The 19772-nt window shown below is 37.1% G+C and overlaps 1 long non-coding RNA gene across 1 annotated transcript; it reads right to left on the bottom strand.

Moving 5' to 3' along the window:
* Nucleotides 1–36: 36 nt before the first annotated feature.
* On the bottom strand, nt 37–19653 carry LOC123666747. The gene is made up of 3 exons (XR_006745322.1): nt 19415–19653; nt 10383–10396; nt 37–51 (listed from the first exon to the last, which is right to left on the bottom strand). It is a non-coding gene; the product is annotated as an uncharacterized LOC123666747 (long non-coding RNA).
* Between the last annotated feature and the right edge of the window lie 119 nt (nt 19654–19772).

Below are 19772 nucleotides of genomic sequence, written 5' to 3'. Positions count from 1 at the left end.
TGTTTAGCAATTATCGTAATAAGATGAATTGATATCGTTTGTTTATTTAAACTTAAATGGATTTTAAAAAAAGTTGTTACACCATTGAGTAGGTTGAAACCTACGAGTATGTATGGGAGTGTACTCGTATTAAATTTCAATTCCATTATGACTAGATTTGACACAAAAAAGGCGGGTATTTTTAACCGACTTCAAAAAAGGAGGAGGTTACTCAATTTGACCGTATATATATATATATTTTTTTTTTAATGTATGTTCGGAACTTCGTCGTTTATGAACCGATTTTGATAATTCTTTTTTTGTTGGAAAGGAGATATCCCAAGTGTAGTACCATGATAAGGAAACCGGGATCTGATGATGGAATCACAGAGAAATCGAGGGAAACCCTCGCAAATCGTAGTGACGACTAATGCGTTTGTTAAATTATTTTCGTCTACATACGTTGTATTGCTCGTCGATGTAATTGAAGTCGGTTTTTTTTTCGTTTGCAAGCAAACACAATTATCTTTGTTCAATTATCCTAGTAGTCATGATGTCTGACGATAATAATAGCACTGTTGGTCTGCCATATATGTAGTATGTATGTACATATATACTATATATATAGAATAATTAAAGCTGTATTCTTTCTATATACTTATCTCCGAAACCATTGGACCGACTTTAATAATATTTTACATAGATATGTAACTTTGTCCTATTCAACATATACACTATATTATTTTACTTCGACTAATGACAAAAAGTTAAAAAATATAGCGGTATAAAGTTCGCCAGGTCAACTCGTCCAATATACATATAAGAATCGCTAGACGTATTCACTATCACTAACCTACAAAACCATGCGCTTGCGCATACAACACAGACGAGTTTGCGTAGAAGCTGGTCAATGATGATAAATATACTAAAATTTATAAAAATAAAAATAGGTAATATAATATGTTGATAAATCATCGAATAGGTCTTATTGCATAACTAACTGCTTCTCTTGACTTCACCCGCAAGTTAATTCAATAATTAAGTATTTAAACTTACTTTCAAACTGTTAATTCGACCGCAATTTAACCACAGACTAAAAATAAACAAAAGAGTATATACTCACACGTGTGTGTGTGTGTGTCAAATACATGGTAGTGTGCGTAATATTTTTTTTCGAGTTAATGTATTTTTATGCATAATTTTAAGCAAAAATATTAGCATTCTGTAGTCCATCTCTATATAAACTATAAGTGTACGAAATTTCATACTCCTCCGTCCGCGCAAATTTCGTGAAAATGGGTACATAGTTTTTGCCTCACGTATTAATATATAGTTTTGAAAATATCGTAAAGCTTACTGGAAACATAATCATATTTTGATTGACTGATTGATAGATTTAATGGCTTTCAGTTTTGCCGGTGCCACGCCCTATAGAAAAAATCTACAGGTATACAAAAGCGATAATATTTATGTTACGCCTTTTCAGTAAAAGGTATATTCAGTCTTTTGAAACAGACCCTTTAATATAATATACCGAATTACTTATTTGTATCGTTAGTGTTATCAAGTTATACTTAAATTTATTATATACATTATTATTGTAAAGAGGTAAAGTTTTTAACTTTTTTCATTTGTAGGGTGTACGCAAATACTGATCCGATCACGAAAATTCTTTCACTTACAGAAAACTACACTATTCAGGAGTGATATAGTGACATAGACTATTATTATATATTATTATATTATTTATTATGACTCAATAAAAAATTCAGTGAAAATTCTTATATATAACATTGTCGTGTCCCAATGTTAGCTACAATAATCCTCCGACACCACTGGACTGATTTTTATTTAATTTTGTGTGCATGTAGGTTTGAGAATCGGCCAACGTCTATTTTTCATACAGCTAAGTTATAACGGGAGGGGGGAAATTAAAGGAGGTTAATAACAATTGCAAAACAACATTTGACAAAATGTAGTCAATAACTATAGATGTAAAAGTTTTAATTGGTCTGTCATCTGGATCTTAAACAGATCAATTCTACAACATCCAACCCACAGTAAAGCTGCGTAAAATCTTCAACACATCTCCTATTTATATCTCCTATATATTATGTTGACGTGTTGGCGTGTTGGCGTATTGGCGTGTTGGCGTGTTGGCGTGTTGGCGTATTGGCGTGTTGGAGTGTTGGCGTGTGGGCGTGTTGGCATGTTGGCGTGTTGGCGCATTGGCGTATTGGCGTGTTGGCGTATTGGCGTGTTGGCGTATTGGCGTATTGGCATATTGGCGTATTGGCGAGTTGGACTGTTGGCGTGTTGGTGTGTTGGCGTATTGGCATGTTGGCGTATTGGCGTGTTGGCGTATTGGCGTATTGGCACATTGGCGTGTTGGCGCATTGGCGTGTTGGCGTGTTGGCGTTTTGACGTCTTGGCGTGTTGGCGTGTTGGCGTGTTGGCGTATTGGCGTATTGGCACATTGGCTTATTGGCGTGTTGGCATGTTGGCGTGTTGGCGTATTGGCGTGTTGGCGTATTGGCGTATTGGCACATTGGCGTATTGGCGAGTTGGACTGTTGGCGTGTTGGTGTGTTGGCGTATTGGCGTGTTGGCGTGTTGGCGTATTGGCGTGTTGGCGTATTGGCGTGTTGGCGTATTGGCGTGTTGGCGTATTGGCACATTGGCGTGTTGGCGTGTTGGCGCATTGGCGTGTTGGGGTGTTGGCGTTTTGACGTCTTGGCGTGTTGGCGTATTGGCGTGTTGGCGTATTGGCACATTGGCTAATGGCGTGTTGGCGTGTTGGCGTGTTGGCGTGTTGGCGTGTTGGCGTATTGGCGTGTTGGAGTGTTGGCGTGTTAGCGTATTGGCGTGCTGGCGTATTGGCGTGTTGGCGCATTGGCGTGTTGGCGTATTGGCGTGTTGGGTTGTTGGCGCATTGGCGTATTGGCACATTGGCGTGTTGGCGTGTTGGCGCATTGGTGTGTTGGCGTGTTGGCGTTTTGACGTCTTGGCGTGTTGGCGTATTGGCGTGTTGGCGTATTGGCACATTGGCTTATTGGCGTGTTGGCGTGTTGGCGTATTGGCGTGTTGGCGTATTGGCACATTGGCTAATGGCGTGTTGGCGTGTTGGCGTGTTGGCGTGTTGGCGTATTGGCGTGTTGGAGTGTTGGCGTGTTAGCGTATTGGCGTGCTGGCGTATTGGCGTGTTGGCGCATTGGCGTGTTGGCGTATTGGCGTGTTGGGTTGTTGGCGCATTGGCGTATTGGCACATTGGCGTGTTGGCGTGTTGGCGCATTGGTGTGTTGGCGTGTTGGCGTTTTGACGTCTTGGCGTGTTGGCGTATTGGCGTGTTGGCGTATTGGCACATTGGCTTATTGGCGTGTTGGCGTGTTGGCGTGTTGGCGTGTTGGCGTATTGGCGTGTTGGAGTGTTGGCGTGTTGGCGTATTGGCGTGCTGGCGTATTGGCGTGTTGGCGCATTGGCGTGTTGGCGTATTGGCGTGTTGGGTTGTTGGCGCATTGGCGTATTGGCACATTGGCATGCTGGCGTGTTGGCGTGTTGGCGCATTGGTGTTGGCGTATTGGCGTGTTGGCGTGTTGGCGTATTGGCGTGTTGGCGTATTGGCGTGTTGGCGTGTTGGAGTGTTGGCGTGTTGGCGTATTGACGTATTGGCGTGTTGGCGTGTTGGCGCATTGGCGTGTTGGCGTATTGGTGTGTTGACGCATTGGCGTATTGGCGTGTTGGCATGTTGGCGTGTTGGACTGTTGGCGTGTTGGCACATTTGCGTATTGGCGTGTTGGCGTGTTGGCGTGTTGTCGTGTTGGCGTGTTGGCGTATTGGCGTGTTGGAGTGTTGGCGTATTGGCGTGTTGGAGTGTTGGCGTGTGGGCGTGTTGGACTGTTGGCGTGTTGGCGTGTTGGCGCATTGGCGTGTTGGAGTGTTGGCGTGTTGGCATATTGGCGCTTTGGCATATTGGTGTGTTGGCATGTTGGCGTGTTGGACTGTTGGCGTGTTGGCGTGTTGGCATGTTGGCGTGTTGGCGCATTGGCGTATTGGCGTGTTGGCGTATTGGCGTGTTGGCGTGTTGGCGTGTTGGCGCATTGCCGTGTTGGAGTGTTGGCGTGTTGGCGTGTTGGCGTATTGGCACATTGGCGTGTTGGCGTGTTGGCGCATTGACGATTGGCGTGTTGACGTGTTGGCATGTTGGAGTGTTGGCGCATTGGCGTGTTGGAGTTTTGGCATGTTGGCGTGTTGGCGTATTGGCGTGTTTAAGTTAAGCGGACAATAAAAAAAATGTCGATGTTTCCGATTTTAGTAATTTTCCAATATGCAATGAATCAAAACTAATGAATGAAAACTATTACGGGCTACATCTGACGCCCGTTAGCACATATTATATAATTTATATGTAGAAAGCCGGTAGAGATAACTCTAGAAGAAGTCTCTTCCAGCTAACCTGCGGTAGTTGTTTTATTTGTTTTTTATTTTTTATTACTGGACTTTCTTTTTGGACAAAATATCTGTGTTGTTACGGCAATAAAATATATAGCCGCCCCCTATCTTCCCGTGGGTGTCGTAAGAGGCGACTAAGAGATAACATAGTTCCACTACCAGCTTGGATCTTAAAAAGCCGACCGGTGACGGGATAGCCATCCAACTGCTGGATTTGAAATACACAGGCTGAAGACGGACAGCAGCGTCTTCGGTGCGACAAAGTCAGCCCTGCGGTCACCAATCCGCCTGCCCACCGTGGTGACTATGGCAAACACACATGAGGAGCTTGAACTTGTGGAGGCCTATGTCCAGCAGTAGACTGTATCAAGCTAAAGTGAAGATGATAATGATGATGAACACGGAATCGATATCTGTTTAAGCGTTATGTTAAGGACACACAAAGAAACTAGCGCCATCTAGTGGCAACCATTAAAACCACGCAAAGACAGAGACCGCATGAAACTCTCTACTCAATACTAGATGGCGTTAGAGGAACTACTGTGGAACTTTATAGAAGTATAGTCTCGAAAACCGGGCACATGCGCGAACTTTCCAGAATGGTCTGGGCCTCGTGTCGGCCGATATAAATAGCCGCAGGGAGGCGAGCCAGTTCAGTTCAAGTGGGACGGTCCATACAAAGTGGTTACCCGACTGAATGATGTGACTTACAGGATTCAAAAGCAACCAAGAGGGACATTCAAAGTGGTACACATAGACCGTCTGGCGCGATACCATGGCAGTAACAACGATGCTCGGGACGAGCATCTCTAAGAGGGGAGTAGTGTTAAGGACACACAAAGAAACTAGCGCCATCTAGTGGCAACCATTAAAACCACGCAAAGACAGAGACCGCATGAAACTCTCTACTCAATACTAGATGGCGTTAGAGGAACTACTGTGGAACTTTATAGAAGTATAGTCTCGAAAACCGGGCACATGCGCGAACTTTCCAGAATGGTCTGGGCCTCGTGTCGGCCGATATAAATAGCCGCAGGGAGGCGAGCCAGTTCAGTTCAGTTTGAGCGATCTTCGAGGCGACTTCAAGAGTGAAAACTAGTGATCAAGAGTGGTACTAGCGAAACCTACGACATTGACTACGACATAGGACATTGTTAGTGCTTAGTGTTTGAACCTAGTGCTTTGTGTTGGAGCTAGTGCTTGTGAATAAAGTCTTGAAAAGAGTCAGCAGGTCTTTCTCTCCAAATCCTTCGAACCCTAACACGTAACAGCTATATCAAGTCAGTCAGTCAGTCCACTACTGGACAAACTTGTACTTCTTTCTTTTCATGTATCACTTTTTTGTAATGTTTCTTTGTGGTGTACAATAAAGAGTATTTATTATTATTATTATTATCAACCCCAATCAAACGCCCTTAGCAGTGGAATATCAAAAAATCCGTTCTTAGCGGACGTTTACTAACTATAATCTACCTCTCTGCTAAATTTCATCTTTGTCCATCCTGGATGGATGGACCATCCAGCGGTTTTTGAGTTCTCGTGACGAGTGAGTCAGTGACCTTTCTCTTTTATATATATAGATTACGATACATTATTTGGACTCCTTTTCACCATCTATAGAGCATACATTTTAAATTTCGTCTCTTACTTTAAAAAAAGGCCTTTCATACAAACTTCCGACCCCCGTTTTATCTTTTACATCCTATACAAAACCTACTTGCCAAATTTCAAGTTTATAGTTGTTATATTTTCGGAGATTTCGTGATGAGTGAGTCAACCTACCATCCCCGTTTTAACCCTAAAAGGGAGTTGATTTCTAAAGATACATTAAGAAGTCGGATCAACATATAGGCTACAAATTATTACGCTATCACCTACGGGGAACGAGCAGTGAACCTTTATTTCTTCAACGCATTCTGTAACAACGTGTAATCTAACGACGCATATTTGAATGTTGTTATTATGTTAATAACCACGCTATAAGCTAGCTTCACACTATAAATAAAGACATTCTATAGTATACTAGCTGACCTGGCAAACTTCGTATCGCCTTATTTTTTTTTTCTTAAATATAATAATTACATATATCAAAACAAAATATCTACTACCCTATCTTTCAAGTTGGATCAAACTGCACACGGTGTGCAAATTTGATTAAAATCGGTTAAGTAGTTTAAGAGTTCATCGCGGACAAACATTGTGACACGAGATTTATATATATTAAGATTTAATATCAGCATTGCACCCGTGTGAAGCCGGGGCGGGTCGCTAATATGTTATAAAAACATAACACTACTTATACCTAACAGTCGCGTAAAACATTTACTTTCGAAACATAGTCAATAGAAAATAATATTTTTTCAATCTATTATGACTTTTTGGAAAAGGTCAGAGTTTGAAACTTTAAAAACGTTACATAAAGACACACATAGAGATTGTATAATCAACGCTAAGATGAATTTGAAAGCATATGTGAATGTATTCTGATAAAAATGATTTTGACAAGTTTTTACATGTTAATCTTTAATTTATGAGACGTTTATTAGATAGAACAGAAATCTATACATCTTCTGTACAAATAAATAAAATTGTAGTGTCATTTTCGTCTGTCTGTCTGTCTGTTCCGGCTAATCTCTGAAAGTGCTGGACCGGTTTTGATAGGACTTACACGAGCAGATAGCTGATGTAGTAATGAGTAACTTGGCGACTATTATTTCAGAAATTTGTTTATTTCATAACTCTGCGAACTGAAAAATAACTTTTTTGTTAATTTCCACGCGGATGCACATCACGGGCACAGGTAGTTAAAAATAAATATCTTTAGCTTACACACACGGTCGTCTGTTCCTACGTAAGCTACTTAATTCTTGTGTCCTAGGTAACAGTCGTCTAATATAGCTATATTTGATAAATATACATATATAGATATATAAATACAAATATTACACACAAACTCAGGCGGCAATCGAAGCCGCATGGTATCAGCCGACTGGACTATCTTAAATTTTATATAGATAAATAAAATAAAAAATAAAAGTTACTATTAACAGAAAGATCGTGGTTTCAAGTTTCAGCTGAATTTAATCGAATACTGCTACTCAATTCATTTGTTGTTAGTTATATTTTTTACATACCACTTTAGTAAGTAGTTACCGTAGGGTGCCTGCAACACCCTAGGGCCCTACCCGCTGCTGTGACAGATGGCATCACTTGGAGCTCTGGCTACCTTACTCACCACAGGAACAGAAATCAGACTTGCAAAGCAGTGTTACATGACTGTGATCCTATGTATGTTTTGTAAGGCTTAAGGACTTCTATAAGGTTATAAATACGTCGTAAGAACGACCTTAAAATAATAATATCCGTCGGTTACAAAACCTTTAATCTATAATATATATAAAAGCGAAAGGTCACTCACTCATCACGAAATCTCCGAAACTATAACACCTACAAACTTGAAATTTGGCAAGTAGGCTCCTTATAAGACGTAGGCATCCGCTAAGAACGGATTTTACGAAACTCGACCCCTAAGGGGGTAAAACGGGGGTTGCAAGTTTGTATGAAAGTCCTATGTTTTTGAAGTAAGAGACTTGAAATTTAAAATGTATGCTCAATAGATAGTGAAAGGGTGTCCAAATAATGTATCTTTAGAAATCAACTCCCTTTTGGGGTTAAAACGGGGGGGGGGTGGTAGGTTGACTCACTCATCACGAAATCTCCGAAACTATAACAGCTTCAAACTTGAAATTTGGCAGGTATGTTTCTTATAAGGCGTTAACATCCGCTAAGAACGGATTTTATGAAACTCAATCCCTAAGGGGATAAAACGGGGGTTGGAAGTTTGTATGAAAGTCATATGTTTTTGGAGTGAGAGACTTGAAATTTAAAATATATGCTCTTTAGATGGTGAGGAGGTGTCCAAAAAATGCATCGTAATCTATATATATATAAAAGAGAAAGGTCACTAACTCATCACGAGAACTGAAAAACCGCTGGATGGTCTGTCCATCCAGGTTGGACAAAGATAAAATTTGGCAGGGAGGTATAGTCAGCAGACGTCCGCTAAGAACGGATTTTACGATATTCCACCGCTAAGGAGGTTTAATTGGGGTTGATAGTTTGTATGAAACTTAAACAGCCTGAAAATAAAACTAAAAATGTGGTGTATAGAGGTTTTATAAAAATAAACATTAAATTATACTAAATTGTGCCTTTTAAAAAGTTACTCAGAGTGATAAGCGTTTCAAGTGACTGAAACAAAAAAATAATTTGCGTTAAACATTTTAATAGTAATGCATATCTTTATAACAGTCGCGGGCAACAGTTAGTGTATTATAAAACAAGTCCCCAAAAGTGTATGTGATCGATTCGCTCAAAATCTACTAACGGATTATCACGCGGTTTCACCATTCAAGTAAGGGCTCCACCATTGGCAAGAGGAAGGTTTACGGAACGGCTAAGCCGATTTTGATGAGAGTTTCACTGGAAGTTTGCCGGGAAAACTTTGTGATACACTAATTTCAACGCGGGCGAAGCCGCGGGCACAGCTAGTAAATCAATAAAACCATTAATCCATAAACTAATCAATTGCTAATTACATTATTAATATATAAAATTGATTCTTATTACTTCGACATATTAATCTACATAAATTATTAATAATTTTTTTTCCATAATTTAATAATTGTCAACCTTCTTTTTTCAAATTTCTATTTATACTCTGTTTTATCATCCCGACTAGAAAAAAGGTCAGGCTCAACCAGATCATGTATCTGGACCGGATCAGGATACAATGAGGCATGCCGGATCCGGCAAGCTCTATCAGGACCAGGTCTGGTCCAGACAAGGATAGCCTGATGTAAAATATAATCAAGTAGGGTAAGGCATTCTGGATCAGGACCCGGTCCGGTCCAGATCAGGATAGCCTGATGTAAAATATAATCAAGTATGGTAAGGCATACTGGATCAGGACCCGGTCCGGTCCAGATCAGGATAGCCTGACAGAAATTACGCGAACTGAGCCTGAATCGCGCTATTAAAGTTTTTAAGCGCACTTAGTATATATACAGTTATTAGGACAGTCTAGCAAGGAGTCCATTTCTACACAGTGGAGCAGTCGTAAGTAATAGGAAATAGTTAATTAGTAGTTAAATATTAGAAGTTAAGAAATAAAATTTAATTAATAATAATTAATTAATTACATAAAAATAAATAAAAATAATAATTAATTAATAACATAAAAATAAATAAAAATAATTAATATCTAAAGTAAAAACATAAATAAATAATACATTGGAAAAAATAAACGGAAATAAATATCATAATAATTATGTTAAGTAACATTTATAATATCGTCGTTTTTTTTTTTGTTAAACAATTTTTTCAAGAAAATACATTCGTGTTTTTTAAAAGGACCGGACCGAACCGGCTGATCAGGATGAGATAAGATTTCCTGATCGGGTCCAGACCAATCATCTGCGTTACATGCCTTATCTAATCCTGATCAGGCACGCCTGGTCCGGTCCTTCTCAGGAAGTCGAAAAAATTTCTACTCGGGATTGTGTTGTTGTCATCTTTGTATACAGTTTAGTTGCATTTATGTTTTCGCTTTTTGAATACAAAATCTGATTATGTAACAATAAACTAATTTTTGAAGAAGACACCGTGGTCTGTAACACAGTTTTTTTAAGCTAACGCGGGCCGCAGGGCTTTTAGAGTTCTAGATAATTCAAACTACCTACTTTGAGCAAAATAAAAACTATTTTATTATTATACATTAATTTATTATTAGTATTTATTATTTCACTAGTCTACTATGCGGATATGGTGTTACACGCCGCTTCCATCATCCCTAGCGTGATTTTATACAGCCTATAACACACATAGTAGACATACAACTATTTGAACTATTTTATATAGTTATTATTCGAGAATGAATTCCTTATTATTTCTTACATAAAAAGATTAAACTTAAATAAATAGGAAGTAATCTATAATACAAAAAGCAGTCAAGTAAATACGCGCTATCAAAGATTACTCATAAAGTAGTAATCAGAACTCGAGCAAATTTAAAAAGACTACATGTCAAGCATTAGCTTTCGATTAAAGTAAGAATCATCAAAATGGATAAACCCAGCGAAAAGTTATGCGGTTTAATACAAAGTAGATGGTCGAAAAAACTAGTCAAGCAAATACGATGCGTATTTATATATATATAACTCTAAAAATGCTTGTCAGAGGTCAATTAAATTTAAACGGGACCACATGACATGCAACACCTTTCAATTAAAACAAATTTCATCGTAATCGGTCCATCTAATCAAAAGTTCTGATGTAAAATACATACAAAAAAATACAATCGAATTGAAAACCTCCACTTCCTTCTTAATACTTTAAATATAATTAATATATTAAGTAAAAGCAAATACAATTAATATATTAAAAGGAAATATAATTTTATTTGTAAAATGATGATTCAAAAGTACTTTAAAGTGTAGAGAAGTTATTTTTGATTTTGAATACGAAGTTATTGACACTTCATTTTCTGTTTTTTTTTTTTGGTATCGTAGAGGAATCCATTTACGGGTGATATCCAGGACGCCTGGGTAGGCATTCCTAGACCGTATGTCGGCTTCAGCACTTGGAGGTGCAATACCGACCAAACCCCTGCGGGAGCCTTCAGCCGTTTTAATTGGAGGGTCCCGGATCTGCAGGCATCAGGATCACTCCAGCGACAGACTGGCCTCGGCGAAAAGGCCAGGCTTCTCCTCCATGGGGACTGTCCGAATCACCTCTGAACAATCCCGACGACGCCGTGTCTAGCAGGACCGCCCCTCAGGATCCCGGCCCGACATGGGCACAGGGGCATTACTGGAGGCGCAATAACTATATTTTCAGTGTGCGGTAACCCGTACAGATTATTGTCAACTATCGCAGTGAAGCAGCGTGGTGGATTTAGCTCCGCTCCTTCTCATGGAGAAACAGGCTTATGTCCAGCAGTGGGTTGTTTCAGGCTGAATCAAGAGATAAAAAAGATGGTCCAAATAAAACCACAAGATTTTGTCGCCAGTTTAATACAAACAGAAAAATACAATACATTATTAAAATTAACAAAAAAAAAAAATACATCGAATAAAACATAATATCATAGAACCTAATATTATTATATCATATAAAATTATCAAAAATATTTATTCTCAATATCATAGGTTTCTATGATATCGCGTGAAATGACTTAGCCATTACTACAATTATTTGGTAAACGCAGAAATACGCGACAATTTTTTTTAAATATGTTTAGAAATCTTAAAGTAACAAAGTAATACGAAAAAAAAATCTTTACATGATTGAATGAATGAAATGAATCGCTAAATGTAAAGCTAGGCTCATTCGTTATTTATTTATTTCCCACAAAATGTAAAATTTCTTCATTTTCCACTTATCCATATTATGCAAGACTCTACATGGACTCTACATTGATCAGCTAATAAGAATTTCTATTTTAGACTATTGTTCACAAAATACGCATAAAAAAATTATGTCATCCCTAATTTTTTCTCACTTGTATCGAAGTTTGCCTTTAACTTAGTTAGGGTCAAAAGGGATGTGATAGTCCCAAATACTTTTGACGTGACAACGTCTAATACATCGATGAAGGCCGGCTGCATGCACGAAAAAGGATGACTCATTGTAGCGTTACGCTCTATCTCTCTGCCACTCGATTGGCCTATGCGTCCGAAAGATCCGAAGAGATGTTTTGTTATGACGTTGTCACGTTAAACTATCGTCCGTAAACTAACTTTACAGACAACCAATTTCTTTTAAAACAAAATCTTCAAATTTCATTATCAAGTAACGTAAACATGAACGTGGTTGAAGTCAACTAACAAGTAATAAAACGTGAACATCGACGTTTTTGAAATCAATTAAATACGCAATATTAGGGGTAACTCAAAAACTACTCGCCGGATCCCATGCAAACGTTAATACGACAAGAAATTTTAGAGTCTAATCCATTTCTAAGGACCATAGTGTTTACCACAGACGGCTATACGTGCTCTCCGAGGCACGGTGTTGCGACCCACAAAAACAGACATTCAAACCGGAAAGAAATATTTCTACAAATACAAAATATCGCTCAAAGATCGCTCTTCTAGTAATAAGACCGCCTTACACTGGATATTTATTTGCAATATGTTATTGTTTTGATTGTTGTTGTGTACAATAAAGAAAATAATTATTATTATCCATCCCGAGCGGGAATCGAACACGCAAACCGCCGGTGTTTTAGGCGACTACACGCACCAATACACATCGGTTGTCAGTAAGTATATTTAACTAAAATTATTTCACAACAATCATATTGCTTTTAATTTTAAACTTTTAATAAATCGATATTATCTGCGTTTACCTTAAATTTATTTAATTATGAAAATATTATTAAACAAGGATATTTTGGATTAGTTAATCAACTTTACAGACAGAGTATACCACCAATCCCCCTTCCCAATCATTTTCTATTCAAATTTATTAATCACAACTGCTAGGTCTTATTCAAATCTTCTTCTTCTTCTTCATCATCATCATCATCATCATCATCATCATCATCATATTCTCATAGTATAATAAATTGACAATCCATTAAAATACATATTTAGTTCAATTCCTTTACATCAAATATATTATTAATTAAACCATAATAGCTAAACAATCGTATTAAAAAATGTGATAATGGGACTCGTTTTGCTAAAATAGACTAAAATTAATAATTTAGATGGTAACTTTCAAAACTAATAAAGACCACTTTTCCGTAATTCCATCAACATTTGATAATAATGTCGATTTTAATTTTGTTTTTTTTTTTGTCTCAAATAAAAAAACCGACTTCAATTAACATCGACAAGTAATAAAATGAGAGCATCGTAAATGTGGGTAGTCGAAAAAAAATGGTCAGTTAAATACGCACTACTAGTGATTACTCACAAAAGTACTACTCACATCTTGATCAAATTTAAATGTAATCACGCGACAAGCTTCCGAAAATCGATTGACCTCGGTAAAAATTACGAGGTACGCATAAAAAAACAAAACCGAATTGAGAACCACCTCCCTCTTTTGAAGTAGGTAAAATATATGAACAAAATTAATATTACGTTTAAGTAATTTACACTTTATTAGACTCGATTCAAAAGGAATAAAATTAGATCCAATTTTCAGTAGAAAAATTTTGTTTCATAAATTTAAACTTCGAGATATTGGTTTTGAAAACTACCCTCCAAATTGTATTATAACTACACTCAATATGGACACGAAATTATAAAGAACACTTGTGCGTTAAAATAAAGTTATAGGAAAGGCACTCATGTTTTTTTTGTTTTTTTTTTTAATATTAAAAGAACTTCCATATACTTATATTTGTAATTGCAATTATTTTTATGTCACTAGGTCGGCAAACAAGCGTACGGCTCACCTGACGGTAAGCGATTACCGTAGCTTATAGACGCCTGCAACACCAGAAGCATCGCAAGCGCTTTGCCGACCGTACTCTCTACCTTACTCAGGGTTATTTAGCTGTGATCTGTAAGCTTGATACCCTTCCCCACTCTTCCAAAATCTACTTGACCGATTTTGAAACAACTTTTTCCCTCCAAACACACACCGTAACTAATGCATGTTAAATACAAAGAGATACGTATATGGAAGTTCTCTAATACATTTTTTTTAATACTTATACAAGTTAATAACTAACAAACTTATGTTAATTCCATTGGCACGATGTTTTAAAACTATTTTTTTTTTTATATATAAACACTATTTACATACAAAATATTAAATTAAATAGTTGATACAAGCGAGAGACTAATTAAACTATACATTACATACCATTTATAAGATACTAGCGACCTCTGTCCGTCCATATGTTCTTACATGATAAGTAATCACCAACATATCACATACTAAAACCTTCTCCGAAACTCGCTGCATCTTATGGTGTAAGTATTATTCCTATCGGTTCAGTAGTTTTTGCAGTATAACCGAACAAAAGAACCGGCTCTTCATTTGTTAATATAGATGTACAAAATAACTTAATTACCATTTAATTTACAATAGTTCATAGTTATTATACGTCTTCTAAATGGTATATCAAGATGAAACCTACACCAGTTTTTAATTATAACTACAGAATCATAAAAAGGTAGTTTAAATTCTGATTAAATATAACTAAGGCTGGACTCAGCGCGAAATGTGCACGATGCTCAAAAGCTACAGCTCTTCCTAATTATTATTCCGATCGGTTCAGTAGTTTTCTCAATATAAACGAACAAAAAAACCGGCTCTCTATTTATTAGTATAGATATATAGAAGATACACAGAACATCAGTCAAATAGCAGAAATAATTCAGGCACATGATAGATTTACAACTGTAATTGAACTACTGTCGACGAGACCTACAAGGACAGACATTCGAACCGGAATGAAATATTTGTACAAATACAATCCATCCCGAGCTGGAATCGAACCCGCAAACCGGTCGCAGTTTAGGTGACTACTTGCACCACTAAACCAGAGCAATTAAAAAAAGGATAAAAACCGACTTTAAAAAAAGGAGGTGGTTCTCAATTCGACTTTATATTTTAATGTATGTTACTTCAGAACTTTTTACTGGATGGACCAGTTTTGACAATTCTAGTTTTAATCGAAAGGTCGTTCTTATCATGTGGGCCCATTTAAACTTAATCGAGATCTAACAACTACTTTTTGAGTTATATATAATAATGAGTATTTACTTGACTATTTTTTCATCGACCTACGTCGTATTATACCACATAACTTTTCACTGGGTGTACCGATTTTGATGATTCTTATTTTAATCGAAAACTGATGATTCTCTGTGGTCCCATTTAAATTTAATCGAGATTTGATGAGTACTTTTGAGTAATCTTTAATAACGCGTATTTACTTGACCATTGTTTCGTCTACCTGATAGTTTTACGTCGGTTAATGGGTGCGGACCGATTACCGAGGAATTGAAGTCGGTTTTTTTTTTCGTTTTCAAGCAAACACAATTATAATTATTATCTGTATGTGCTTATAACTTTCGACCCACTGCACCGAATTAGATTTTATTTTTTGTTGTGATTGTTATTGGTACAAGATTTATATAAACAAAAGGTTTAACTGAGGTAGGGCACAGCAGGAATTTCCTGCTCAAAATATGGAGCAGCCTAACTGGGGTAGTACCTCGACCTTACAGAAGATCACAGCAAAATAATACTGTTTTCAAGCAGTATTGTATTCCTGTTGGTGAGTAAGGTGACCAGAGCTCCTGGGGGGATTAGGTATAGGGTCGGCAACGCGCTTGCGATGCTTCTGGTGTTGCAGGCGTCTATAAGCTACGGTAATCGCTTACCATCAGGTGAACCGTACGCTTGTTTGCCGACCTAGTGAAATTAAAAAAAAAAGTCGATATTCACGAAAACAAATATGTCGGTACAATCAAGTCTGGGGTTGTCCATTAATCCCCCATCCTCTACCCCGTGGTAATAAATACATGTATAATCTGATCAAATATTTTTGTTGGTTGTTGTTTTAATCTCGCGTTCAACGTTTAATTTTAAATATTTTGTGATGTTTTTCCCTACCCCCACCCTTTCGAGCCTCACGTGAGGGACGACCTCTTAGCTAGTAGCTTATAAATGGTATGTTGTATATGTAGTTTAATCGAATGCCTCAACTTTGTATCCACTTCATATATGAGAGTAAAATTAAACAAGCATTTTATGTAATATTCAAAATGATCACCCATCCAAAAACAGGTAACGAGTGACGAAGCGTAATCTAAACATTAAATATTAAAGTATTACTAATCCATTTAAAAATAACAAAAAAAAATCTCAATTATTTCAACCTGCATTCATATTACTCTATTAATTATAATTTATTAAAATAAGCAATTTTTAGGCCTTAAGCGTCATCCATAAAATAAGTCACGCAAAATTTTACCGCTTTCGACCGCCTTGTCACGCCAAGTCACACTTTTTGCGACCTTCTAGTAAATATTACGTCACAAAGCTAGATCCTCCCCCCTTAATAAATGATTTCGTGTTTAAAACAGCACAATTATTGATGATTTGATTTCTTTTACATTTTAATGATAAGAATACCCCCCGTTAAAGGGGGGAGGGGGGGTATGTGCGAACGTATTTCATTCTTATACCATAACGTAGTAGTATTTGATATAGCTGTTAGGTAAATTAGAAATATAAGCTAGTTTTCTAAGCAAACTCTAAGTAATATAATTGATTGATTGGTTTAATGGCTTTCACGGTGGTGACAAGCGAAAGGCGTTAAATTAAACGACATTATCTATACTAACCAACCCGCGTGGTGACTATGGGCAACACACATGAATTCACGGCATTTTTGGCGCGAACTTGTGGAGGACTATGTCCAGCAGTGGACTGTATAGGCTGAAGTGAGTGAGTGAGTGATCTTCACTAATATAATGAAGGGGAATGATTTGGTGGTTTGTTTGTTTGTTTGTAATTGATAAACTTAAGAAACTACTGTACTGATTATAAAAATACTTTTGGCTGTATTTTAACGGGGGGAGGGGTAATTATGCGAGCCAGTGTGTAACTGTTCAAAAAAGCTAGTTATATTACAGAAAAGCTGTGCTCTACGGTTTCACGCGTTAATTTGAGGGGAAAACCAATTGCTAGCCTTCCTCAGTAAATGGGCCATCCAACACAAAAATAACTTTTCAATTCGAACCGTTAGTTCCTTAGATCCATCATCGTACAACCAGACGCTCTGCGTTACGTCACCCTTATATGGTTGAGATTCCCCCTATACGCACTAAGCGATTCTACTCTCTACCAGCGTCTGTGTTCCCCGAAAGCTATGACCCGGGGATCTTTAATTCGCGAGTGAATAGGTTACTTCTAGGTAAGCGTGCTCAATCTTAGACCGCATTTTCACTTATCATCAGGTGAAATAGCGGTCAAACGCCAGCCTTATGTATAAAAAAAAAATAAAAAAAATTTAGATCAGCGCGTTTAATCAAACTTTTCAGCTTCACAATATTCGTATAGATTTTATAGGTTATATACAAAAAAAACTAAATCAAATCGAAGCAGCGCAGCAATTTGTTGTAAGCCGATCTCCATTTGACTGATCACTCACTCACACACACACTTCAGCCTTTCGCAGTCCACTGCTGGACATAGGCCTCCACAATTTCGCGCCAAAAATGACCTGAACTCATGTGTGTTGCCCATAGTCACCACGCTGGGCAGGCGGGTTGGTGACCGCAGGGCTGGCTTTGTCGCACCGAAGACGCTGCTGCCCGTCTTCGTTTTGACTGATGTTTTGTTTATATCTCACTAGCTGACCCCGCAAACGTTGTTTTGCCATATATGTTATTAACCCCCTTAATCCCCCCCGCCCTTATAACTTACGGGTATGAAAAAATAGTTGTTGGGCGATTCTCAGACCCACCCGATATGCATATCATAAAGATCAGTCCAGCCGTTTCGGAGGAGTATTGTAACTAACATTGTGACACGAGAATTTTATATATAAAATAATTGTATATAGTGTGTTGTTTCATTGAATACCTCTCGCTTGTATCCACCTTGTACAAAATGGATTATATATCTATTTTAGTCACATTTTACCGATCATTATTGGTATCACATTAAAATAATATATTTAATTACGAAATCCTCATTTTCTTGTTATATGAACGAAAATCGACAGTAAATAATAATCACAGCATTTTATACAAAAGAAGACAATTAACATTATTACGATTATAGAAAAATATTTTACCTTATTATAAAAAAAATATACTAAAAACAAATAACATAGTATTTTTTTATTTTATTTTTTTTAATTTTCGACATTATAAATTACAACACCCGTCAATTTCGGGACGTTTTATTTACATTTCAGGAATAAATTTTCAAAAACTAATCAAATCCAATTTTCGTACAACATTTAAAATTTAAACTCATTTGTGATTGTTTATTTTTAACCGACTTCAAAAAAGGAGGTTTCTTAATTCGACCGTACAAGATATATATTTATATGTATATTATGAGTGTTCGCGGATAATTTCGTCGTTTATGAACCGATTTTGCTGATTCTTTTTATTTTTTTGTTGGAAAGGAGATATCCCAATGGTGGTAACATGATAAGGAAACCAGGATCTGATGTTGGCATCCCAGACAAATCGAGGGTAATTTTCGAAAATCGTAGTGACGACTAGTGCGTTTATTAATTTTTTTCGTCTACTTACGTTGTATTACTTGTCGATGTAATTGAAGTGTTTTTTTTTTCGTTTATGAGCAAACACAATAATTAATAATTTTAAACATTTTTGAATATCATATCAAAAATTGACTCTGCTCCAGCGGGGATCGAACCCGCGTCTCCGACTGACCGTGTCAGTTCTAGCCAATTAAGCTATGGAACGATGTACCCACTAGAGCGAAATTTTTGATATGATTTTTTTTTTCGGTTTAAGCGACCGTGGCGCCGTCTATAGTGAGTTCTTTACAGAGACCCGTAACTATTCAAAGTTTCATATTACAATGAAAATCTTTGACAGGAGACGACACCATGCTATTTTTAAGTACGATTTTTATTTTTGTGTTACCCACACATTAGGAATTCTAAACATTTTTGAATATCATATCAAAAATTGAACGCTTGAACGCGATTGAACGCGATTGAACTCACTATAGACGCCACGGTTCGCTTAAACCGAAAATAAAATCATCATATCAAGAATTCGATCTAACGGGTACATCGTTCCATAGCTTAATTGGCTAGAGCGCCGACACGGTCAGTCGGAGAGGCGGGTTCGAACCCCGCTGGAGCGGTCCATTTTTGATATGATATTCAGAAATGTTTAGAATTCCTAATGTGTGGGTAACACAAAAATAAAAATTGTACATATTTAAAAACGATTTAAATTTACATTATTATTATTACATTGACAAGAAACAAAAATTAAATCGTCATCAATGTGGGTAGTCGGAAAAAAAACATATAAATAAATACAAATTATTAAGGATAAAACAAAAACTACTCGCCAGATTTCGGCCAAATTTAAATGGGACCACACGACAAGCAACAGCTTTCGATTTGGAAAAGTATCATCAAAATCGATACACTCAGTAAAAAGTTATGAGATACATATAAAAACAGTCGAACTAAGAATCTTCTTTTTTTGAAGTTGTTTAAAAATGGATATAATTTTTATATTATTAGAATTAACATTATGAAAGAAAATAAATTTGTTCCAATCTTGATTAGAAGCATCTGAACATTTTAAG

This window comes from Melitaea cinxia, chromosome 27, assembly GCF_905220565.1.
Source record: "Melitaea cinxia chromosome 27, ilMelCinx1.1, whole genome shotgun sequence".
Classification (NCBI taxonomy): Eukaryota; Metazoa; Arthropoda; class Insecta; order Lepidoptera; family Nymphalidae; genus Melitaea; species Melitaea cinxia.
The sequence above is the reverse complement of the archived record's forward strand: the minus strand, read 5'-3'. Positions and strand labels throughout refer to the sequence as shown.